This window comes from Pelodiscus sinensis, unplaced genomic scaffold, assembly GCF_049634645.1.
Source record: "Pelodiscus sinensis isolate JC-2024 unplaced genomic scaffold, ASM4963464v1 ctg193, whole genome shotgun sequence".
NCBI lineage: Eukaryota > Metazoa > Chordata > Testudines > Trionychidae > Pelodiscus > Pelodiscus sinensis.
Genome location: NW_027465940.1, coordinates 83392 through 109743, shown reverse-complemented (window position 1 = coordinate 109743; position 26352 = coordinate 83392). Strand labels below are relative to the sequence as shown.

Below are 26352 nucleotides of genomic sequence, written 5' to 3'. Positions count from 1 at the left end.
ATGTCAAGCTGGAAGGGAGGAGGGAGGCTCAGGGCTGAGGGTGCCACCTGGATGAAGAACCCCTGCCACCTTGGCTGCGGAGGCCGGCTTGGAGATGGCTGCGCGTGCTGGCTGGGCCTGGGCAGGAGGTGCGGCTGTACCTGAGTCTGGGATGGCAGCGGGTGAAGGGGGGCAGGGGGGTGACGGGAGGGGTGGGGGAGCTGGTGGGAGGGGGAGGGCAGGCTGAGCAGGAGGAGCAGGAACAGACAGAGGACCGGGGAAGGCCATGGCCTCCCAGATAGCAGTGCAAATAGCAGTGCGCTGTGTTGGGGAAATCTCGCTCCCCTGGGGTACAGAGTCCGCAGAAAGGTCCGAGGCTGGAGGTCAAAGCAGTGAGGCAGGAGAGAAATCCAAAAGGAAAATTTTATTATGCATGCAGGCTGACAGCTACGAGAGTGAGAGCAGCAGCAGCCCTGAGAGAGAGTTTCCGGGATCCTTTATACAGTATGTTCAGACAGTTTAGTTGTTGATTGTTTTCTTTAACATATTAAAGTCTCAGCAGAAGTACTCTGAGACGTTTCTGTTCACACCAGGTGTGCTAGAAGTAAGTTTTACAGAACAAAGGCACATGAGAACCTGAGTGAGGAGTCTACAAGGCAAACTGTGACAAAGATAAGAGTTTACATAACAATTTGTGACAGACTAGGAGTCTCGTGAAGTTGAGATACGCATTGTAAGGGTCTTGATTAGAGTTAAGATAATTTCTCTCTGTTACAGGGAGAGAGGCCTGGAAAACTTTTAACCCTTACAGCAGTTTTCTGTTAGAGAGTTTTGATTTCCTGCACAGTCCCTCCTTAGACACAATTGGAGTTATTTGATTTTTTCCCACAGCTGCTGCACAAACTCGTCCAGCAAGCGACTGCGCCGCTCTGTCTCTGCCTGCATCCTCTGATTACATGTCTTCTGCATCCCTCACAGGGCCAAGATGTGCTGCCACACCAGGTCCAAATACTTGCACCAGTGCCGATGGGTTCCCTGCAGCCGTCTGGGAGGTGGGAGAGGTGTGGCCCCCCACCCTCCTGGACAGCTGGGCTGGATGTGGACGACAAGAGAGAAAAGTCATCAGTCATGCATGCTCACACTTTCCCTGAGAGACAGCATGCCCTCCTCAGCAGTCAGTGCCTGTCCTCTAGGATCAGCGGATGCTCATGTGGTCACAGCAAGGAGTGGTATGCCCTGAGCAGCAGCCACGGCCTCCCTGAAGCCCAGACAGTGTGCAGGCCACCATCCTGCCCCCCTCCCCCCACCCCATGGCCAAGCAGCACAGACAAGTGCCAGGCCACAGTTGGGGTTCCCGCAGGTTGCTAAGAAGCCTGAAGCTGTGTGGCAATTCCCAGGGTCCCAAACCCCTGCCTGTACCTGGCATCAGTGTCTGTAGGAGCAGGTGGTTCCTCGCAGCCATGCGGGTGCAGGGGTAGGACAGCCCTCCCTGAGGTCAGTCATGTGTGTGCCCCCCTCCCCCCAGGATGTGATCAGCATGACATGTCACAGTACTGCACCATCCGCTTTGCTCCCGCCTCCCCTGCCCTGTGTGTGTTGGACCCTCACAGCACTCACCTGATGTTCCCTCCCCGGTGCCCAAAGTTGTCTGGGCAAGAACAATAGAGATGAAAGCTCTGGCAGGAGTGTCCACCAGGGCTTCTACCTAGAGGCCTTTATTTTCGACAAAAAATCTTCCCCGCATCCACACTTCCCTTTTTTTGACAGATCTCCGTCAAAAATAGTGTTATTCCTCGTAGAACGTAAAATGAGATTTACTGCTGTCAACAAAACTGCCGCATTCTGTTGATTTACTGTCGACAGAACGCAGCGGCTGTCTAGACGCACATAAAGATTTTTTGAACAATCCCTGTAGTCTAGACACACCCCGAGTGTCACAGTTGCTGCATTACAGAATTGTGCATGCATTGCCAAAAGTGGCCATCGAGTGTCAATGCTCTGTTGCGGCACTTTTACACTAGGCAGTTAGGAGTTATGAAATAACAAACTAATGACTCCTGTTTGTGATGAGGAATAACCCTCATGTAGAAATTGTTATTTTGAAATGTCTTCAGTATATATGCTCAGCTGTTCTTATTTAGAAATAACTACTCCCCAGAGTCATTCAAAGTAATTACTCCCCAGTGCTTCCTCAGACTCTAAATCAATGTAGTACGTCAACATTAGGGGAGCCTGACTCAGACTAATTTCAAGGCTTCCCTGTAGTTTGGATGTTCTATTTCAAAGTAGTTAGCTTATTCTGACATAAGTGTGTAGCGTAGACATTATTCAAAATAACTTATACCTTGAATCTTTTAAACTGCCAAACTCATTGCACTAGCTGGCTTCCAGCCCTAGTGATGGGCTCAAGGCTTTAGTCTCTGCCACAAGTCAGCCATTCTTTCATGAATCCAATGCCACTGAGAACTGAAAAGAGAATGAGAGGAGACTTGTAAACTCAACCACCACTACTGGTCAAAACACAGACATAAACATGTGCATCACCTAACTGCTGGTCACTGGAGACCCCTTCTTTATTCCTCTCCAGCCTATCCAGGTCCTAAAATGCTCATAATTTATAAGAAACTATGACCATCTCCACTTTACCACACCCTCAGTCCACTATACCCACACCCTGCCCAGAATACTCTGGTCCTCTGAGGGACGTGATGATTGAGCAAGCAACTGGAGAACAATGTGATGATGTCCAGTGATTACACGGACAGATGCTCTGTACTTTGTCGTCCCTCCCTCCCTCCACATCGCTGTATTTGAAGGGCAGCGACCCACATGCAGCTACTTACAGACAGGAAAGGACAATCCCAGACAATTACCAGCCACGGGCAGAGCTCTGCCTTCCCCAGGATCTGTCCCATGGAAATCACAAGCATCTCTCTGCTCGCAAGGAGGCACCTCGCTGCACAGACACTGGCTGAAGATAATTTCACAAAACATACACCAGCTCCTACACTGTCACGAGAGACCTCCTCAGCTCCACTGTCAATAGGAACAACAGGTGACTCAGACTCACTTCAGGCAGATGCCCCTCATCTAGCTGAATGTCCAGAGTGGCTCCGATTGCCTACAGCAGGCCTCTGCAAGAACAGCAAATAACCCATGGAAGAAGTATCACTGCCAAAAATGCTACAGCTGCATGAGACCATCCAGTACCTGCCTCTCTCTCCAACCCTTTCTACAACACGGCTGTTCCGCTACAAGATACGGACTGAACACTGACGGGTCAGTTGGCTGTAGCTCCCCGCTGACATCAGGATTATGCCAAGACACCCGCTTATCTTCCATGCGCTCGAGTCCAAGCCAGTAAAAATGGAAACACACCTCACATGCCGCTTCCTCTCTTTTTTCTGTTGTGTTGGCTAACACGGATTCATATGCCCTTGTGTTGCCCAAACGTCCAGTTTTGTGACACCCCTTTTTAACTCATTCCTACCAGCTTTGGATTAGGGATGTTAAAGACGAGTCTATCCCCATAAGCAAATGCTTATGGGATAGTTGTCTGTTGACTAGTCAGCTAGTCAATTCCCCACACCTTGCTGCCTCTCTGAGATTGAAGTACTCCTTCCCCCCCGCCCCAGCTTTCTAAGTGGCAGCACTGCATGGCTGAGCTACAGATCAGCTGTGCGGCAGCTGCCCCTTTGAAAAGCCACCTCCACGCATTTAAAGTGGCAGCCATGGAACCCGGGGTCAGCTGAGAACTCCCCAGCTGATCCCCAGCTCTGCGTGGCATTTCCCCAGCTGGCCCCAGGTTCCACACGGCATGACCTGGGGCTCCTCATGGCATGCAGCACGGCATGGAGCCTGGGGTCAGTGGGGGACTCAGAGTCCCCAGCTGAACCCAAGCTCTATTACTTTGAAATGCACAACAGTCCCTGCTGGACTCTTGTACTTTTCAAAGGAGGAATGGGGAAGTGCCTATCGACTTTGATTTAGTCACTATTTATCCCTTTAGTCTCTCCTTTTTCAAGAACATATGTGAGACGTTTAATAGCAGTGGTCCAAATGCAGATCCCAAAAGCATAACACTCATTCCTACTCTCCCCGTCATAGCCACCAGGCTGCTGGTCAGTCCTCGTGGTTAAGGGGTTATCCTAGCCAGATATTTGGTCAGCCAATAACAATGCAGTTAGGGATTTCAAACTGGGAACAAAGGAATTTTTAACTTTTTCCTCCTCTGTCTGAGGCAGAGTGGATTCTTCCAGGTAACAGGGAGCTTCGAGGCTGTCTCGCTCTCTCTAAGAAAAGTCTTTTCACAATATGTAAGTAGGGCAAAGTTTAATTAATCTATCAGGTTTTTAATTGTTTTAACATCAATTTGAAATTCCCAAACCATAAAAGTGGTTTTTTTTCTCTTTTGTAATGAAGCTTTCTAACCCACAGAATTGTCTCTGGCTACGTCTAGACTGGCATGATTTTCCGGAAATGGTTTTAACGTAAAACTGTTCCGTTAAAAGCATTTTCGGAAAAGAGCATCTAGATTGGCACGGACGCTTTTCCGCAAAAGCATTTTTTGCGGAAAAGCATCCGTGCCAATCTAGACGTGCTTTTCCGTAAAAAAGCCCTGATCGCCATTTTCGCAATCAGGGCTTTTTTGCAGAAAATAAACCTGACCTGTCTATACTGGCCCTTTTGCGCAAAAGTTTTGCACAAAAGGACTTTTGCCCGAATGAGAGCAGCATAGTTTTCCACAAGAACACTGACAATCTTACATGAAATCGTCAGTGCTTTTCCGGAAAAGCAAGCGGCCACTGTAGACAGCTGGCAAGTTATTCCGGAAAAGCGGCTGATTTTCCAGAATAAGTAGCCAGTATAGACACAGCCTCTGACAAATTGGTGGCCCTTACCATCTAGCCACCTTAACTATACTTGCAACGGCACTATTGTTTTGATAATAAAAAGTTTGTTTTCTTTTCTAATTAACCTGCTATACATTTATTTTGGTGTCCTAGTTTTATCTGTAAACTCTCTGTCTGTCTGACTGTCTGGGAGTCACCTAGCACAGACTGCAGCTTGTTTTTCTCTCTTCTTTTTCAAGCTCTGAGGGGAAAAAGAGCTTCAGGTACCCCTGAGGTTTTAGGGAGGAGGTTTCCCAAGTGATCTCATCCCTAGTTTTCTTGGACTACTTGGGTGATGGCAGTGGATATTCCCTAAAATTTGGGTTTTAGGATTTTGGGGGAAAGTTTTTGTACCAAAGCCTGGAGAGATCAGGTTTTGGGGTACTTTTGCAGACCCCTGCTCCTGCATTTGTTGTGCCAAAGTGGGTTACTCCCCCCCATCTTTTACAGGGAGTACCCAGCAATGTTTTTATGAGGATCTAACAATACTTCAACTGCTTGAATGTCCGTCCATTGTTATAAAGAACGAGAGGAGCAGGGTGATTTAAGCATAATAAAGTCCATGCCCCAAAGGCAAAGCCGCATCAGCTCAAACTCTGTTACATTTAAGAACTGCCTCTGGAGTTAGCACATGGGCTTTAAGCACACCTCATGTATGAAATCCAGGGTTTCAAACTCAGGAGGGGGGCTACTGCCCTCCTACCCCATTTCTCTACCCAATTCTACACCCATAGGACCAAGGGCACCTACCCCCCTCAAACAATGGTGCCCTTGGCCCTATGGGTGGAGAAAGGGCAGGGTTAGGAGTGCACATTGCCATGGGCTGGGGGTGTTAAAAGGAAGAGAAAGGAGGGGTTGAGAGATCCACTGGATGGACGGGTGGACTGGAAGGATCAAGAGCGTGTAGGGCTGGGGGCCGTTAGTGAGGAAGAGGAGGGTGGATGAGGGGGTCCTTATCTGTTGAAAGATGAATGGGGAGAAGGTACGGTGAGGGTTGAGGTGAGCTGGGAAGGTGGCTGTGACGGACCAGGCCAGGTCTTGGCACAGCTGAAGGCGTCCGCCCAGGGCGAATTGCTCAAAACTCGGGGCTCCTTACAGCCCCAGACTAGAAGCCTTTCCCAAATAGGCCATAAACCGATCACACTGAGTGCTTTAGCGGCCAATCTGGACAGCCAGAAGCCTCAGGAGCAAAACCCCTCAGACACCCCAACTCTCCCTGTGCCACAATTAGCCCCGGGCCTGCACACAGGTGAGGGGGTTGTAGAACCCAATCTCACCTTCCCCAAACGGGTCTTTCCAGTCCCAAAGAACCAGCCACAAATCCCCGGACAGTTTACACTCTGGATCTTACCCACAAGATCACGCTGGGCCAATCCTTTAGAATCTGAAATCTAAAGGTTTATTAATAGAAGAAAGAAAAGCATGAGAGTAAGGTTGTTAAGGAGAATACATTACATGCACCAGTCACCGAGTTCTCGATGCAGGCTCTCAGCAAAGATGTTATAACTGCTATCTTAAAGGTCTCTGGTGTTCATCCTATGTCAGAATGGGTCAGCAATCCTCCTCGGCTCTCTGTTCCTTGCAAGGCTGCATCTAGGATCAGTAGCAGAATTGAAGACAAGATGGAGTCCGCCTCATGGCACTTGTATATCTCCCCGGTACCTTCCAAGTGGAGCAGGTCACATGGTCAAATGACTTAGCTGTTTCATATGTCAGCAGCCATTTTGCCCTGGCTGGGTTGCATGTTCCCAGACACAGTCCTCAGGTGTGTATTGGGCACCTTGAGAGCCATTATTCCTGGACCAGTGCTAATTAGCATACTCATTCAACGGACAATCCTCCTTTACAACAGGCAGTGCAGGCCAATATCAGCACATACTCCATATTCATAACTCCACATACAGATATCATACAAGTACATGAGTAGCATATACAGACTCAGTAGAACATGACTTTCATTTGACATCTCGCATGGCCCCCTTCGTATAGACTTTGGGGCAAACACCTCCCCCCAATTGGTGCAGCACTGATCTGGCTGCTCCCCTTAAAATCCAGTAACATGACACCCAGACAAAAGACCAGAGTCTCTGCTTTCCTCTTCCTTTGAGGCCACTCCCGACCACCCACTGCTCGGACTTAAGGACAAAAGCAATTGTGTAACTGTTTAACTTCAAAAAGATCTCACCAAATATAATGATTACGCAACAAAATAGCAAATGAAATTTGATGTGGATAAGTATAAAGTAACGCACATTGGAAAAAAATAACCCCAACTATACATACCATATGATGAGGGCTAATTTAGCTACAACTAATCAGGAAAGATATCTTGGAGTTATCGTGGATATTTCTCTGAAAATGCACTATGCGGTCAAAAAAGCACATAGGATGCTAGTAATTATTTAAAAAGGGATAAAAAATAAGATGAAGAATATCTTAATGCCCCTATATAAAACTTCTATACACAGTGTTCAAGATGTAGGCGTACTATATGTGGTCTCCTCACCTCAAAAAAGATACTGTACTTTGGCATTAGAAAAAGTTCAGAAAAGGGCAACTACAATGATTAGGGGTTTGGAGCAGGTCCCATATGAAGAGAGGCTAAAGAGACTAGGACTTTTCAGCTTAGAAAGGAGGAGACTGAGGGGGATATGACAGAGGTCTATAAAATCATGAGTGGTGTGGAGAAGGTGAATATAGAAAACTTCTTTACTTGTTCCCATAATATAAGAACTAGAGGACACCAAATGAAATTAATGGGTAGGAAGCTTAAACCTAATGAAAGAAAGTTCTTCACACAGCGCACAGTCAACCTGTGGAACTCCTTGCCACAGGATGCTGTGAAGGCTAGGACTATAACAGAGTTTTAAAAAAAACTAGATAAATTCATGAAGGTTACGTCCATAAAAGGCTATTAGCCTGGGGGTAAGAAGATATGATGCCCCTGGCCTCTGTTTGTCAAAGGCTGGAGATGGATGGCAGGAGACAAATTGCTTGATCATTGTCTTCAGTCCACCCCCTCTGGGGCACCTGGCACTGGCCACTGTTGGCAGACAGGCTACTGGGCTAGATGGCCCTTTGGTCGGACCCAGTATAGCCATTCTTATGTTCTTATCAGTATCAGAAGTGCACCGATGGATACGGAGCACGTAGCTCCGCGGGATCTGGTCCTTCTGGGGCGATGACTTAAAAGCCAGCTCCCCACGCGCACAGGCTCTCACCTCTCCCGAGCCCTTGCGGACTCTGTATTAGAGACAGCAAGGGGGAGGGAAGCGTGTGTAGTTGTCAAGATTAACCGATAAGCCCAGGCTTATCAGTTAAACGTATACACGACTATACGCTAATATCCCATTCACCAACTGTCACTTTTAGCATTTCTGTAATGGAGTAAGTGCACTGCCGGGAGCAGGTACGCCTTGAGAGACCTCCAAGCTTACCCAGTACATGGAGAGACCTTTTCTCAAAGGCCCAGCTTCTGATGGGTTTGGTCCTCCTTCTGGGATGCCAGCGGATGTGCTGGGATTTCACTGAGACTACTTGCTCCACTAGCCTTGCCTGCTTCTCCCTGTTTTGCTGACTTAGGCTCTCTGGCCTCTGGGAGCCCACGCAGGTTGGGACGCACCAAGTGTAGAAACACAGAGTCTGCAAACAGCTCTCTACGGTAAGGCTTAGCTAGAAAATCGTCCAGCACTCAATTGCACTTCCCCTCCGGAAAGTACACCCAAAATAATATTATCAGACGCGGGAGAGAAATCACTACAATGCAATCTCATACGTTTGCCCATCCCCTCAATGAGGAGTAACATACACACAATTTCTCCCGCTCCCCTCCTGCTGTTAGATTTTAATAAAACAAATGTAGTTTGTGTAATTTCTAACTTTTACAGTTGAGAGATTGCTGTCGTTTATCAAAACAAAATAAAGCACGCATACCGTGTATGGGTGTAAGCATGGATAGAGGAAGGGCAGCATTAGGAATGCAGGTTGCCATGGGATGTGGGTGTAGAAAGGAAGAGAAGGGGGCTGGGACCCAATGGATGGGAGGATGGACTGGAAGGGTCTGGAGTGTGGCATGGCTTGGGATGGGGGGTTGTTGAGAAGGAAGAGGAGAGTGGTTGAGGAAGTCCTTACATGCGGAAGGAGGGCTGGGGGGAAGGTAGTGACGGCAGGCGCGATGGGAGTGGGGAAGGAGGAACTGCGCGTTACGAAGGGCAGAAACGGGGGTTAAGGGTCCTATAAATGGGGAAAATATAGGGATAGGGATAGAGTGTGGGATGGGGAGTGTCCTAGGCAGGAAAAAGAGGGGCTCCTGGAAACATGAATGGAGGTATGCTCTGGGGGTGCAGGTTGCTCTGAGTCTCTGAAGAGAAGAAGGGAAACTGAGGGACACCAGGAATAGGGGGTATGGGCTAGCAAAGAGCACTGGTAGGGGTGCAGGTTGTGTGAGGGGGAAGTTGAAATGTACTGCGGGAGTGGAACTTCCACTCGGACTCGCTGTCTAAGCAAACGTGACTTCCCTTCCTAGACCCGAGTCGGCCGTAAGCCGAGAGATTTCCAGACCCGACACTTATCTCCCAGTCAGCGATGGCTGCTCCGTTCCCAGCCGGACGGTTCTCGCCTCGCTTCGACCAAGCTCCCGAGCTCGCTGTTCTAGTTTCCGTTCCATCCTCAGACGGGAGGACACCAAGAGGATTGACTTCTTATCGCTCGCTACCGAACACAGCAGAGGGGAAAAAACAAACAAACAACTTAGCATTTCAGTCCGCAACGACGCGGCATCACTTCTCCTCCCACCATCGCACCGCAGCCTCCCACCATCGGCCACCACCTCCCGTTGCGACTACAGGAACAGGGAGTGAAAGGAGGCCTTGAATCTCTATCCACACACTGTTGAACCGCCTACTGCCCCTTCACCAGTCCCCAAGCCACCAGGCTCCGTGACCCAGCAGGAAGCTCTCTGCCTCAGAAGAAACATACTGCCAGGACGCTTGAAGATTTCAAAGCACGCACCTCTTTCTCACACAGAGCCATGGGAAGGCCGAACGCTGAGGACCCTTCACGTATTCCGAGAATCACGTCCATGCAGGTCAAGTCCATCTCGGACGGTATCTTCTCAGCCCACGGCCCCGCACTGATTCTTCTGCAAGGCTGGCCGAAAAAGCCCAGCGTTAGCTCTCACTCACTAAGGTCTGTGGCTGTGGGAATTCTATCCTTTAGCCCTTTCCCGCCCTCTCGCCTATGTATCGGGTCCTCTACAAGAACACTGAGTCAGTCAGCCATGACGCACCACCGCTCTCCCTTGCGCGACTGGCGTACCTGCAGAATTCCCGTTGATTCCTGAGCCCTTAACCCTTGGAGATGCTCACCTGGAATGCCTGCAAGTGTGCTGTACAAGGACACGGCAGAAGCAGAGCAAGGACAAAGACACAGACAGAAACAGACAGACAGGACGTATTGGCCAATATGAGAGAGCAACAAGAGAGAAACACATGAGAGGCAGCCAGAAACCTTACCACCTTGCGTCTTCCTCCTCGAGCCAAGCGTCTGCTGAGAAGGACACCATGTTCCAGAGAAACCAGCACCCCTAACAAACGGGAGCCCTGTTTCTCCCACTACCAAGAAAGCACCTCGCGAACCTCCACTGGGACTCGCTGTCTAAGAAAACGTGACTTCCCTTCCTAGGGACGAGTGGGCCGTAAGCCGAGAGATTTCCAGACCTGACACTTATCTCCGTGACAGTGACGGCTGCTCCGCTCCCAGCCGCACGGTTCTCTCCTCGCTTCGACCAAGCTCCAGAGCTCCCTGTTCTCGTTTCTGTTCCGTCCCCAGACGGGAGGACACCGGGAGGGTTGACTTCCTATCGCTCGCTACCCAACCCAGCAAAGGGGGAAATCAAACCAAGCAACTTACTTTTCAGTCTCTCTGTACCAGGGAAACCAGTACACCTGACAACGTAAAAGGGAATACGTTGGCATCTCAGTTCGTAATGTCGCGTAACCTCTTCTCACATCTAAATTATGCTGCTGTCTTCCACCCTCCCACTCCGCCTCTCCCTGGCACTGCAGAAATACCAGTGGAGAAGAGCGCTTTGAGCCCACATCCAAATAGTCTCCTTACAGAGCATACCCAGCAGAATTCTTCGTACCCAAAAGGAAGCTCATGGCCTGTGATGAAACCGACTGCTAGTTGTCCCCTACTTTTTTGAAGGCTCCCAAGACCACATCTGTGGAGATGTTCACCCAGCAGACCTGCCCATGTCCTGTGGATGGAGACAGCAGGACTGCGAAGAATAGAGTCTCAAAGGGGCAGATCAGTGGAGAAGTTCATTTCCTATTTTGGTCTCTACGTGGGCGCATCTAGACTAGCAAGATTTTGCGCAAAAGCGGCCACTTGTGCAAAAACTTCCCAGCTGTCTACACTGGCCACTTGAATTTGCGCAAGAGCACTGACGTTCTAATGGAAGAATTCAGTCCTTCTTGCGCAAACACTTTGACGCTCCCGCTCAGGGATAAGCCCTCTTGCGCAGGAATACTCGCACAACAAGGCCAGTGTAGACAGGCACCGTCATTTTTTCTGCAAGAAAGCCCCGATGGCTAAAATGGCTATCGGAGCTTTCTTGCGCAAAAGCGCGTCTATGCTGCGCACGGGTGCTCTTGCGTAAAAGCACTTTTTGTGCAAAAGCATCCCTGCCAATCTAGACGCTCTTTTGCGGAAATACTTTTAACGGAAGAACTTTTCCGTTAAAAGTATTTCACAAAATCATGCCAGTCTAGACGCAGCCCCTAAGTGTGACTGTCTTGAATACATGGTATTGGGGGCTGCACTGTGGAGGGGAGAGGTCTGAGGATCCCAGGGACACTGACAGTTTGGGGGATTTAGAGGCCCCAGAGTTGAAGAATAGCATGGAGGAGTGTTTGAGGGCCCTTGGTTGGCGGGCAAAGTCAACTCAGCAAGTTCATGGGGAACAATAATTGGAACTGGGGAGAGCTGGGGCTTAAGGGATCCCATGAATGGAGGGAGAACCGGTGCGGGGAGCAGATTAGGGAAGGATATGGCAGGCTGCCAGTGTTGGGAAGAAGGAGGACTGAGGGGGTAGGAGTGCAACTTGAGGGCGCGGACGAAGGAATAACAGAGGCTGACAGGTTCCAGGCCTGGCGAGACAGGGGTGTGTGGGTTGGGAAGGAAGGAAGAAGGGAGGCTGGAAGGTCGCAGACCTGGCGAGACAGGGGTGTGCGAGGAGGGTGTGTGGGTTGGGAAGGAAGCCAACAGGGAGTTGAGAGGTCCCACGTACGGGGGATGGGAAGGAATAGGGCGCAGGTCGGGGTGAGCTTGGGGGTGTTGCAGGGAGCAAAATGGGGGACCGATAGACCCCATGCATGGAGAAAGGGGCTAGAGGGGACATGTTGGTTTGGGCGTTGTGGAGAGGAAGGAAAGCGAGGGACCCGAAGGATAAAAATATGGTTGAAGCGAGCGAGGGCACTCATGGGGGATAAGATTGGCTTGGGAGTGTTGTAATGCACTGGGGAAGTGAGGTGCCAGTTCGGCTGCAGCACAGATAATGGGGGGGCAGGTTAGGCTGCCGTAGGAGGAGTGGGGGTGCTGTTGGACTGGAGGTGTGATGGATTGGGGGTGGAGTGAAAGGGGGTGTGGGAAGCACTGGGGGCAGAGGAAGGGGGGGCAGGTCGGGCTGGGGGGGCAGGTTGGACTGGGAAGCGAGGGAATGGGGGTGTGGGAAGCACTGGGGGCAGAGGAAGGGGGGGCAGGTCGGGCTAGGGATGCAGGTTGGACTGGGAAGCGGGGGAATGGGGGTGTACGTTGGACTAGGGGTGCTGAATGGACTGGAGAGTGAGTAGAATGGGGGTGCAGGTTGGGTTGAGGTGTAGAGTGCACAGGGAGTGTGAGGAGGGTGCAGGTTGAGCTAAGGATATTGAATAGACTGGGGGTAGGGTAACGGGGGTGCAGGCTGGGCAGGGGGGTATTGAATGGACTGGGGAAGAGGGGTGCAGGTTGCGCTGGGAGTGTTGAAAGGACTGGGGGAGGGGGTAGAATGGACTGGGGGCCGGGGGAGGGGCTTGCAGGTTGAGAGGGGGGTGTTGAAAGGACTGGGAGGGTAACAGGTGCAGGTTGGGTGGGGGGTGTAGAATGGCCTGGGGGGGTAACAGGGGCAGGTTGGGTGGGGGGGTGTAGAATGGCCTGGAGGGGTAACAGGGGCAGGTTGGGTGGGGGGGGTGTAGAATGGCCTGGAGGGGTAACAGGTGCAGGTTGGGTGGGGGGTGTAGAATGGCCTGGGGGGGGGGTAACAGGTACAGGTTGGGTGGGGGGTGTAGAATGGCCTGGGGGGGGTAACAGGTACAGGTTGGGTGGGGGGTGTAGAATGGCCTGGGGGGGGTAACAGAGGCAGGTTGGGTGGGGGGTGTAGAATGGCCTGGGGGGGGGGTAACAGAGGCAGGTTGGGTGGGGGGTGTAGAATGGCCTGGGGGGGTAACAGGTGCAGGTTGGGTGGGGGGTGTAGAATGGCCTGGGGGGGGGTAACAGGTGCAGGTTGGGTGGGGGGTGTAGAATGGCCTGGGGGGGGTAACAGGTGCAGGTTGGGTGGGGGGTGTAGAATGGCCTGGGGGGGTAACAGGTGCAGGTTGGGTGGGGGGTGTAGAATGGCCTGGGGGGGGTAACAGGTGCAGGTTGGGTGGGGGGTGTAGAATGGCCTGGGGGGGTAACAGGTACAGGTTGGGTGGGGGGGGTAAAATGGCCCGGGGGGGTAAAAGGTGCAGGTTGGGTGGGGGGTAACAGGTGCAGGTTGGGGGGGGGGGGGTGTAGAATGGAGCGGGGGATGCAGGTCGGGTGGAAGGTGGGGGAGGGGGATTCAGCTCGGGGGGGGGCTGTGCAGAGCAGGGGGGGCTGAGGATCGCGGGGCGGGGGCAGACAGGGGCGGGGCCTGAGTAGCGCTGCGGGGGCGCCCTACGATGCAGCTGGGGGCGGGGAGAGGCTGGAACACGCTGGGCGTGGCTATGACGGCCGGGGCGGGAGGGGCGTGGCTATGATTGGGGCGGGGCGCACTGAGACACGCCCCGGGAGGCCGCACTGTGGGAACTACAACTCCCAGGATGCATCGCTCACGCTGGGCGTGACACCGCGCGAGACCAACCCCTGGATCAGCGGCTGGATTGTGATGTCACTTCCGCTGCTCCCGCCTAATCGAACAGCCCATGGGAGCTGCGGATTGGGGCACGGAACGTTTCCCACAAGCCACCGCGGCTACTTTCCCTGCTCCCCTCGGCCCCCCTCCGCCTCAGAGACCCCCCCCCAAACTGCCCAGCCGGCTTGTCCTGTGGCGTCAGGACCTGCCAACCCGCCACTCTGCCCCCCCCACCAAACCCCCTGTAGTCTGCCCCCCAACCCCCCACTCTGACCCCCAACCCCCCACTCTGACCCCCCACCAAACCCCCCAACCCTCCACTCTGCCCCCCACCAAACCTCCCTGTAGTCTGCCCCCCAACCCCCCACTCTTGCCGCCCACCAAACCTCCCTGTAGTCTGCCCCCCAACCCCCCACTCTGCCCCCCCTGCACTCTACTCCACCCCAACCCCCCCTGCAGTCTACTCCAGCACCACCAAACCCCCCCCACTCTGCTCCCCCACCAAACTCTTCATTCAGTCTGCTCCTCCCCAACCTCCCCACTCTGCTCCCCCCACCAAACTCTTCATTCAGTCTGCTCCTCCCCAACCCCCCACTCTGCTCCTCCCTACCCCCAGCAGTCAGCTCCCCCCACCAAATACCCCCCCACACACACACCCAACTGCCCAGCGGGCTTGTGTGGGACAGGCAGATGCTGCTGCTGCCTTACAAAGTGCAGCGGGGCAGCGTGAGGCGGGTTGGGGGGGGGCTGCCTCAGCTGCGTCTGGTTTGAAAACACTAATGCTGTGTCTGCACTGGCGCCATCTCGCGCCAAAGCGGCCGCTCTTGCGCGGAAACTTGCTGCCTGTCTACACTGGCCGTGTGTGCTTGCGCAAGGAAACTGACCTTCTCCTGTGTACAACCAGGGCTCCTGGCGCAAGAACTAGGATGCTCCTGCTCAGGAAGAAGGCTCTTGCGCAAGAGCCCTTCCGGCACAGGCCAGTGCGGACAGGTAACAGGAATTTCTTGCGCAAGAAAGGCCGATGGTTAAAACGGCCATCGGAGTTTATTGCGCAAGAGAGCGTCCACACTGGCACGGATGCTCTTGCGTAAAAGCACATGCCAGTGCAGACGCTCTCTCAGAATCCTAGAACCACAGAGCTGGAAGAGACCTCAGAAGGTCAAGTCCAGCCCCCTGCGCTAGGCAGGACCAATCCCAACTAAATCAACCCGGCCAGGGCTGTGTCAAGCCGACACTTAAACACCTCTAGGGATGGAGACTCCACTGCCTCCCTAGGGAACCCATCCCAGTGTTTCCCCACCCGCCTAGGGAAATAGTTTTTCCTAATATCCAACCTGGACCTCTCCCACCGCAACTTGAGACCATTGCTCCTTGTTCTGCCATCTGTCACCACTGAGAACAGCCTTTCTGCAGCCTCTTTGGAACCTCCCTTCTTGTGACAAGCTGACTTACCTGTGGGAAGACAGCTTTTATCAGCTAACGCCTCCTCCCTCCTTGCTGCCTCAGACAGCGGGTGAGATGGGAGAATGCGTGTAATCGACAGGATTTACCAATAACTTGAGGCTTATTGGTTAATCGTGTAGTCGTCTGTACATTGACAGTCCTAGAGAAAACCACTAAATCTGTTGTGGTGAGCTTAGCCCCTAACCCGCCAGCAGCGAGCAATACCGCTGAGCTGATAAGTGCTGGGAACAGAACAACTAAAAAGTCAGTGATAACATCTAACTCTAAAATGGTGAGCAATAAATTAAAACAGAAGCTCTTAAATATGAATAAACTGCGACACCCGTGCAAAAGAATATGAACAGAACACCAGGCATTTAGATGTATTTCCAAAGTAAAAGGTTTGTGTATTTCTAGGGTAAAACATACATAAAAACGTGATGTTAAACTCATGTAAGTGATTGCTGGAACATGGATTACAGCAGGGGTTCTCAACATTCGTGATACCACCACCCCCTAAAATGCTAAACGAATTTGTGTGGCCACCCACCCTCACTGCCCTGGGTCGCTTCCTCCCCCCCTTCTCACCAGACTCCTTGCCCTCCTGGGGTTCCTTCATGGCACGTGCAGTCCTTAACGCCCTCCCCCCTGCAGGCTCCTTTCCCCCATCTCTTTCTCGTCTGTGCCTCTTTTCTGCTCCGCATCCACTCTCCCGCTGCCTTGCTGCCTCCTGCAGCTGAGCCACACTCCTGAAGTCCCATGACCCCGGCCACGCTGTGCGGCTTGCTGGCAGCTGCCTTCCGCCGCCCTGCCGCTCTTCACAGCCCAGGGGAGAGGGGTCACAAGTGAAAAACCCAATCCAGCTGCAAACCCCCCCCCCAAGTTGCTCACGACCCCCCTGGGGCTTGCGACCCAGTTTGAGAAATGCTGGATTAGAGACTACAGTAAGAACTTCCAGTCCCCCTTAGCACTGGTGCCTGCAGGACTAACTATTTGCTAGGTGATGCTTAATTTATATCGAAGGCAATAATGCAATGAGCCTGTAAGACAGTACTCGAGCCAAATAAAGACACAAGGCGGAAAAAGCCTTAAGCATAAGTAGTAACTAAAAATAACCCTAGATAATACCGTCTTAAACACTAAAATGCTGTCATGACTGAAGGGGTGACAGGTAGCCACGGGATGCTAGTTCATAGCAGCTGGAAATAAAAGAAAAACAACAACAGCAAATGGTCTGGTAGCACTTTATAGACTAACAAACAATGTAGCTAGGATCATGAGCTTTCGTGGACTCATGATACCATCTACATAAGAACATAGCACCAGGTGCCCTGGAGAGGGTGGACCGAAGACAATGATCAAGCGATTTGTCTCCTGCCATCCTTCTCCAGCCTCTGATGAACAGAGGCCAGGGACACCATTTCTATCCTGTGGCTAATAGCCTTTTATGGACCTGACCTCCATGAAATTATCTAGCTTCTCTTTAAACTCTGTTATAGTCCCAGCCTTCACAGCCTCCTCTGGCAAGGAGTTCCACAGGTTGACTACGCGCTGCGTGAAACACTTTATTAGTTTTAAACCTGCTACCCGTTAATTTCATTTGGTGTCCTCTAGTTCTTCTGTTATGGGAACTAATAAATAACTTTTCTTTATCTGCCCTCTCCACACCACTCATGATTTTATAGACCTCTATCATATCCCCCCTCGGTCTCCTCTTTTCTAAACTGAAAAGTCCCAGTCGCTTTAACCTCTCCTCATATGGGACCCGTTCCAAACCCCTAATCATTTTAGTTGCCCTTTTCTGAACCCTTTCCAAGGCCAAAATATCTTTTTTGAGGTGAGGAGACCACATCTGTACGCAGTGTCAAAGTCAGACAGGACTCTCAGATTTGCCAGACCGCTCTGTTTATTAGCAAAGCTGCTCTGCTAAATGCACTCAGAAAATGTGAGTGCCATACAAGGTTCAAACCCCTTGATTTATACAGTCAAAATTAACAGGATTAAAAGAGGGGCAAAACTTCACATAATTAGTGTGAGGCTAGTCAAGTATCTTCATTTCCACATCAAGCACACAGCAATCCCCTGTCCATGTCTCCTTGGTTATCTCAATTGCTTTCTCCCTAACACCTAATGTTCTTTTTCCTATTAACTCTGGCTAGCACTCTGATCTGCATACCTACAAACAACATTAACATACTTTTCTTCTTCCTGTTCAGAGAGCAACAGTATTGCTTTCACTTATTCAATTATTACAGCATAATTCATCTCTCTCTTACAGTATAATTCTTTCTACCTTCACAATCCCTCCTTTTGGTCAAGCCACGCCTATGACCAACAACTACTGGGTTCCGTACATTACCCGTTCTTTGTCTCCCTGTTCATCAGTGATATTTAAAATCATCAGATTAGCACTCTGGTGAGGGGTGGCTAGCTGTGTGACATGTCTTGCACAGTTTTGGATACAACAGGAGATTAACTGAAAACATACAAAAATCATTAAGATCCCAAATAGGATAGTCAGGGCTCCCTGAAACAACCAGTTTCCTACCCCAGAGAAATTGGACAAGTTACTTAGCCATTTCCACAGGGAACTTGGCTCTTTGTGGGAAAGGTACGCAATCTGTTCCAAGGGGCTAGCGCGATCTATTACATCATTGGTGTTGTCAGGTATATATACACACACAACATTCTTTGCCAATGAGAGCTCAGGTCCCTCCTTTTGCTGCCAGAACTATAGCCAATGCCTGACGGTTTTGGGGGGTGAAGGGGGAAATCTCGCTCCCCTGGGGTACAGAGCCCCCAGAAGGGTCCGAGGCCAGAGGTCAAATCAGTGAGGCAGGAGAGAAACCTAGAAGGGAAAACTTTAGGATGCATGCATGCAGGCTGTCACTTCCAAGAGTGAAGCAGCAGCCCTGACAGACAGATTCAGGTATCCTATATACAGGATGCTTAGACAGTTCAATTGTGGATTGTTCTTCTTTAACATCTCAAAGTCTCAGCAGAAGCACTCTGAGACTTCTGTTCCCCCCAGGAGTGCTAGAAGTAAGTTTTTACAGTACACAAAGCCACATGAGAACTTGAGTGGAGGAGTCTACAAGGCAAACTGTGACAAAGATAAGGGTTTGCATGACAAATTGTGACAGACTAGGAGTATCCATGAATTTGAGATAGAAATCAAATTAGCTCTAATCAAAGACCCTTACAAATGACTCTCTGTTACAGGGAGAGAGGCCTGGAAAACTTTTTAACCCTTCCAGCAGTTTTCTTTTAGAAAGTTATGATTTCTGCACAGTCCCCCCTTAGACACAATTGGAGTTATTTGATTTTCCCCACAGGGGCCACCTGTTGGATCGCTCCTGTTTCTTTGGCCAGGGCCCTTAAACTTTCTCCAGTTTCATTTGCCATGATTTCAACTACTGCTTGTAACCTCAGAAGTCTTTTTGCATGATGTATTACTCCCCCAAATGGGATAAAGGAACCACCAATAGTCTCTTCCCAAGCTAAGGGGCTTATGTGATTCACATACCGTTGGGCATCTTACAAGTCCCTTCTTTTTCACCTAAAATGACGGAGGCGTTCTCGTGGGAAGGACTCTAACGCTCAGAACTGTGGGAAGAGTAGGGCCGGATAACAGATACCCGACCAGTTAACTGGCTTTTGTCCCGCAGTGATTCTCACACGGTGATTCTCCTTACGGGGAGTGGTGTTATTTGCATGGCATTGAAAGATTGTACTGTTCTCACTAGGGTGGCTGTAGGGGGAGCATGAGAGTGATTTCATTCTCCGATCTTAGACAACTGCTCCTCCCCAGATTCAGCCCCGTCCCATTCCACACCCAACACCAGTGACCTTTTCCCTCCTCCACACTTATCCATTTAGATACATTGATTCCCACTACTTCCCAAGTGTCATTACTGTTCCATGTCTTGTTAAACGGATGAGGTCCTCCGGTGAGGCCTGGGGAATTAAGTGGGATTGCCAAGACAGGAACCAGCTTGCGAGTGGGCTGGGATGTGGCTGCAGACCCAGCAATTAGAGATATTAAGGGTCTGAGCGATCCATACTTGCTGGTGGATAAAAGAATTGTCATTGTGGATTCCCCAGACCTTAAGACACCAGTGGCGGAGGAAAAGGCCCCACCAGAGGCACATGTTGGAGGCAAGACCCTTCTGGTTCTGGCAACCTCAGCTGAGGGAACCACAGTCACGGTTTTATGTCCACCAGGCAGCAGGCGCTAGGCTCACTACTGCTTCTTCCTGGGCCTTCCTTTTGGTCCTCATCTGCTTCAGGCAACCCTTATGCGAACGTAGGTTGTAAGGTATTGCAGGCTGTTCCTCTACGTCTTCTTCTGGAGTCAAAATTGACTCTGCGTGGTCCTGAGGCGATGATTGGTCCGCAGGGGGTGGTGCCTTCTTACACTGCCAAGCCTGTATCCATGCTGCGATGCCGGATAGCTTAACAGCCGTCTGGGTACTGAGCAGCACCTAATGCGGGCCCTTCCACCGGGGTTCCAAGGCGTGTTTGATGGTGGTGTCGTACGTAGACCCAATCATCTGTCTCGAGAGCGTGACAGGCATCAGAGGTGGGGTCCGTCGGCCAGGCAGCTTGAACCTGTGAATGGAAGTGACTTACAGCTTGCATTAGTCCCTTGCAGTACTGAAGGAGTATACTGCGAGTCAAGTTCAAGTCTGAGACTGGAGTAATGGTAGCCATTGTTCTCAATTTCAAAAGGACTTAATGTAAGTCTTTGGGATGGGGTGGATTGAATTTCCATAAGAGCCAACGGTAAGGCTGCTGGCCAGCTTAACCCTGTAGAGTCACAAAATTTTTTGCAAGCTTATTTTTTTAATCACACCATTTCATTTTTCAACTGCACCTGCGCTCTGTGGGTGGTAGGGACAGTGCAGCAGGTGTGTGACATGTAACACACGATCCAAGTGCTGAACAAGTTGTCCAGTAAAATGTGTACCCCGGTCACTGGACAGAGTGGCAGGAATTCCTTTTGCAGGCATAATATGATTTAACAAACATTTGGCAACAGACAGTGAATCAGCTTTGCGACAAGGAAAGGCTTCAATCCAACCCGAAAATAAGCATACCATAACCAAAATAAATTCATATCGTTGACACTTAGGCATTTGTACAAAATCAAGCTGCCAATGCAAGAACGGTGCTTGGGGCAGGCCCCAGAACCCGTGAGCTACCTTTACAGGTTTGCCAACATTGTAGCTTTGGCAAGTGGTACAGGCGGTACAGTGGTGGGCTGCAAAACAGCTGAAATGTGGGGCTCACCATCCTGCCTTAGTTACAGCAGAGACCATCCCCTCCTTCCCGACATGGGAAACATCGTGAAGCAGGGCGGCCAGAGAGGGGTAGAGTGAAAAGGGGGCCACAAAGGTACCAGTAGGCGAGCACCGACGGGAATCGGGGTATAGAGAGCAACCCGGGGCGACCCAGGAGTCTTTTTCTGCTTCTGGGGCAGAGTCTTGGAGCAGGGTGAGGTCAGAAAGGGACGGCGGTGGTACAGAAACAGAAAGGGAACCGAGAAACGCACCGGGGGAAGGTTCTATGGCAGCATTACCCTTAGCAACATCAGCATCTGCTGTGGAGTGGCCAGGGCACTTAACAATAGCTAATGCAGATGGGAGTAAAACTGCATACAGGAGAGCAGCAATGTAGGGGCCATTCTTGATAGGGGCACCAGCAGTGGTAAGGAAACCCCGAGCTTGCCAGAGGGTGCCAAAGTCATGTACAACCCCAAAAGCGTAACGAGAATCAGTAGAAATGGTGGCGGAGTGCCCGTCAGCCAGAAAGCAAGCGCGGGTTAGGGCAACTAGTTCAGCGACTTGCGCTGTCACAGAAGGTAACGGCGCAGCTTCTAGGGTTTCAGAGAGCGATACCGCAGCATATCCTGCAAGGAGATGACCTTGTCTATCTCGAAAGCAGGAACCGTCAGTGACTAACACAAGGTCGGAGTTAGAGAGAGGGACATCAGAAAGGTCGGGGCGCGGGACGGTGACAGCAGAGACAGCTCAAGGCAGTCGTGGGGTTCACCGTCATCAGACAGAGGAAGGAGAGTGGCAGGGTTCAACTGAGAACAGCGCTTTATGGTGATATGTGAAGCCAAAAGCAATAAAAGTTCGTACCTAGTGAGGCGGGCGGAGGAAAGGTGAGCTGTATTACGTTGTAGCAGGAGAGTTTCTATAGAGCGGGGGACCATGAGAGAAAGAGGAGAGCAGAGGACAAGGGACTCAGCCATTTCGACTAGGCGTGCCGCAGCAGCCACAGCACGCAGGCAGAGGGGTAAACCCTGGGCAACAGGGTCCAAGGTGGCAGAGAAATAGGCCACTGGATGATTTTTGTCACCATGCTCCTGAGTAAGAACCCCAAGGGAAGCATGGTCCATGTGTACTGCTGCCCTTTGTAAGAAAAGGCAAAAAGATACTGGGACTTAGGGTGAACCGGGACAGAAAAGAAAGCAGAACACAGATCAACAACAGTAAAATGAGTTGCATCTGGCGGGATAGAAGCCAGAATAGTTGCTGGGTTAGGGACTACAGAAAAGGTGGGTACAACAATGCAGTTAATGGCTTGAAGATCCTGAACAAACAGCCATGATTTCCCATCAGCCTTTCGAACTGGGAGGATAGGGGTGTTACAGCACTGGAACACGGGACAATAATGTCTTGTTCCCGCAGGGTGAATATGACTGGAGCTGAAACCTCTAAATCCCAAAAACCCAGTCCCATGACCCCTTCTCCGACCTCATCCCTGTTCTTGGTACCCTCCCCGTTCCCGGTACTGTCTGCCCTGCCCTGAATAATGCTGTATTTGCAGAGCCATTAGCTTTTGTGAGGACTGCTCCTCTTTCCCTTTTAGAGTGCTGTGGCAATGCTCTGCCACTGCTTGCAATTTGTCCATGGTCTTGGCCTCCCATCCAACACTTATTTGCTTTAACATACTGCTAATAGCAGGTAGGAGGCCATTAACAAACGCATGCGCCAGGGCGCCCTGTCCATTTTCACCCGGTCGCTGTATACCAGAATGTTGCAGAAAAAAAAACAACCCATCAGTCAGTCGGGTGTGATAGTTCCCTGGGTTCTCTCTCTGTTGCTGTTTACAGCAATGTATGGCCATCCAGTTGGTTTTTGGAGTCCATACTTGGGGAATGGCCTCATGCAGGCACTTAGCTTGATTCTTACATTTGTTCCAGTAGGCAGCGTCAGGACCAATGTCTGGTCAATTAGAAGGATGCTCAGTGGTGGGCCAATTTGCTATCAGGAGCCATTTTTTTTTCTTGCTCGCTAGGGGTTATAAGTAGCTTACACAGTTGCAGGAGGTCTGCTTCAGAGGATTCATAGGCATTGCACACTAGCAAAAATTCCTCTGGTAGGGTTTTCCTGGGGCTTTGGAAAACCTTTTACAATTGAGTGGAGCGCCGTGTGGGTCCAGGGTTTATAGCTCCAAGTGGGACCGGTCTGAGTCTTCTCGGAGGACGGGGTAAAGGGAAGCGCTCGGTCTGGTGGTGGGAGAGGAGGTTTCCAATAAAGCTTTTTACTTATAATTAGAATTTTTAAGGGAGGCAAGCTTCGATTCAGTCCATCTAAGATTTGCCTCATTCCACCACTGCATGAAGCAATCTACCTCTCCTCTAGCCAATTCAGTTTTGGGAAGGCCAAGTTTGTCTTTTAAGACGTCCACTTGGTCTTTGTTCCAAGATCCTAACAGTGGCCACTGAGTTTTGGGATCCCCAGAGTCAATCTAGATCATTTTTCCAGAAATGGACAGGGATCTGGACCCTTTCTAAAATATATAAACTGAGCCGGGGTCGCTTTAGGGAACTATCCCCGCTTAGACGTCTGCTTACCCATACAGGAGGACTTCATACACCAATCACACAAGGAGGAAATTCGGGTTCGTCAGAGCGGTGCCCAGTGCAACACACAGAAGAAGCCCACAGGCTACTGCCTCAATCGCCCTTGCGTTCACTCCAAGGATTTTATCCAAGGTGCGGTGCGGCTGCGATTGTGCAGATTCCAGTCTCACAGACCGCGGGGACAGGAGCCCCTTGGTCAGCCAGTCCCCGGACAGGGATGGCTCCCAGACTCACTCACACCACAGGGAAGACGGATAGACACAGAGACAAGACAGTCCTCAGTCCGGACAAAACATAGAAATAATTACCTGATCAGAGTCCTGATGTTAGATCCCGGGATCCCTACCAGAACAGAGCGGGAACCAACAGGTTCGATGGCGTAGACTTCGCTGTGGTTGTGCACCTTTCCATTCTGGCAGAGAACCGCTCCGGCCAAATGCCCAGGTGCCGGCTACCACGGTCATCCTGCAAGACAGTCAGGGATCACACAGTTCCAGCGAAGACGGTTGCCATCTCGGTGGGACCTCCAAATTGTCAAAGTCAGAAAGGACTCAGATTTGTCAGACCGCTCTCTTTATTAGCAAAGCTGCTCTGCTAAATGCACTCAGAAAATGTGAGTGCCATTCAAGGTTCAAACCCCTTGATTTATACAGTCAAAAGAAAGCCAAAATTAACAGGATTAAAAGAGGGGCAAAACGTCACATAATTAGTGTGAGGCTAGTCAAGTATCTTCATTTCCACATCAATCACACAGTCCATATCTCCTGTCCATCTCAATTGCTTTCTCCCTAACACCTAATGTTCCTTTTCCTATTAACTCTGGCTAGCACTCTGATCTGCATACCTACAAACAACATTAACATACTTTTCTCCTTCCTGTTCAGAGACCAACAGTATTCCTTTCACTTATTCAATTATTACAGCATAATTCATCTTTCTCTTACAGTATAATCCTTTCTACTTTCTCAACAGTATTCAAGATGTGGGCGTACCATAGTTTTATACAGGGGCAGTAAGATATTCTGGGTCTTATTTTCTATCCCTTTCCTAATAATTCCTAGCATCCTATTTGCCTTTTTAACCGCCGCTGCACACTGTGTGGAAGTTTTCAGAGAACTGTCCACGATAACTCCAAGATCTCTTTCCTGATTTGTCATAGCCAAATTAGCCCCCATCATACTGTACGTATAGCTGGGGTTATTTTTCCCGATGTGCATTACTTTACACTTATCCATATTACATTTCATTTGCCATTTTGTTGCCCAATCACTCCGTTTGGTGAGATCTTTTTGGAGTCCCTCACAGTCTGCTTCTGTCTTGACTATCCTAAACAGTTTGGTATCGTCCGCAAACTTTACCACCTCACTGCTTACCCCTTTCTCCAGATCATTTATGAATAAGTTGAAAAGGATTGGTCCCAGGACTGACCCTTGGGGGACATCACTAGTTACCCGTCTCCATTCTGAAAATTTACCATTTCTTCCTACCCTTTGTTTCCTGCCTTTTAACCAGTTCTCGATCCAAGAAAGGACCTTCCCTCTTATCCCGTGGCTAAGGAATTTACACAAGAGCCTTTGGTGAGGGACCTTGTCAAAGGCTTTCTGAAAATCTAAGTATACTATATCTACTGGATCCCCCTTGTCTTATCTATTAGAGTTCTCTGAAGGGGTTAACAAACATGCAGACATGATTTCCCTTTACAGAAACCATGTTGACTTTTGTCCAACAAATTATGTTCTTCTACATGCCTCACAATTTTATTCTTTACTATTGTTTCAACTAATTTGCCTGGTACTGAACTTAGACTTACCGCTCTGTAATTGCCAGGATCGCCTCGAGAGCCCTTTTAAAATATTGGTGTCACGTTGGCTACCTTCCAGTCGTTAGGTACGGAAGCCGATTTAAAGGATAGGTTACAAACCACAGATGATAGCCCAGCAATTTCCCATTTGAGTCCTTTTAGAACTCTTGGATGAATGCCATCCGGTCCTGGAGATTTGTTAACATTAAGTTTTTCTATTTGTTCCAAAACCTCCTCTAATGACACTTCAATCCGGGACAGTTCCTCAGATTCATCCCCCACAAAGGACGGTGCAGATTCAGGAATCTCCCCAACGTCCTCAGCCGTGAAGACTGAAGCAAAGAAATCATTTAGTTTCTCCGCAATGAATTTATCTTCCTTGATTGCTCCTTTTATAGCTCGATCATCTAGGGGACTCACAGGTTTTGTAGCAGGCTTCCTGCTTCTAATGTACTTAAAAAGAAATAACAAAATGTTTTTTGAGTTTTTGGCTAGCTGTTCCTCAAAATCTTTGAGATCCGCAACCTTCGCACAAGGCAGGCAAGTGACCATACGGTTCTCCCGGTCATCACAAACCCAACTATCTATGTTTCTAACGATCGAATCACCCACTACTAACACCTGCCTCTTCCTAACTGGCATTCCCTCCCCATCAGAGGTATCCTCAGTGCGAGAGGATACCGCAACATCCTCTGGGAGGAGGGTCCCAACTACGGGATGGTTTCCCTCTGCTCCCATTGAATGCTCTTTTCCCTTGAGACTTTCATCCTCCTTAAGAGCACTGGGGCTCTCAGACTGGAGGTGGGACAGTACTACAGTGTCCCGGAAAGTCTCATCAACATAGCTCTCTGACTCTCTGAGATCCTCCAGTTCAGCCACTCTGGCCTCCAAAGCCCGAACTCGGTCTCTGAGGGGCAGGAGCTCCTTGCAATGGGTGCACACATACACCACCCGCCCACAGGGCAGGTAATCATACATGTTACACTCGACACAATAAACAGGATAGCCCCCACTCTGCTGCTGGGCTTCTGTCTCCATTTTTCTAATGAATAAGCTTAAGTATAAACTGGGATTCTTTTTAAACCTCTGGAATAGAGATTATTCTAAGAGTTATGTTTTAAAGAAGGCCAGAAGTCACTAGTGCCCTCTAACCTCCCTCTCCAAACTCTCCTGTTAGCTGTTCCTGGTCGCTGAGTCACAGGCTTATATAGCTCTGGTAGCCCCTCCC

General features: G+C 50.2%; 1 long non-coding RNA gene across 2 annotated transcripts; it reads right to left on the bottom strand.

The window, feature by feature from the left end:
• Nucleotides 1-383: 383 nt before the first annotated feature.
• On the bottom strand, nt 384-3245 carry LOC142825272 (uncharacterized). Of its 2 annotated transcripts, XR_012899716.1 has the most exons (3): nt 2853-3245; nt 2324-2445; nt 384-1071 (listed from the first exon to the last, which is right to left on the bottom strand). It is a non-coding gene; the product is annotated as an uncharacterized LOC142825272 (long non-coding RNA). The 2 variants fall into 2 exon arrangements; XR_012899715.1 differs by having other exon boundaries at nt 384-2445.
• Between the last annotated feature and the right edge of the window lie 23107 nt (nt 3246-26352).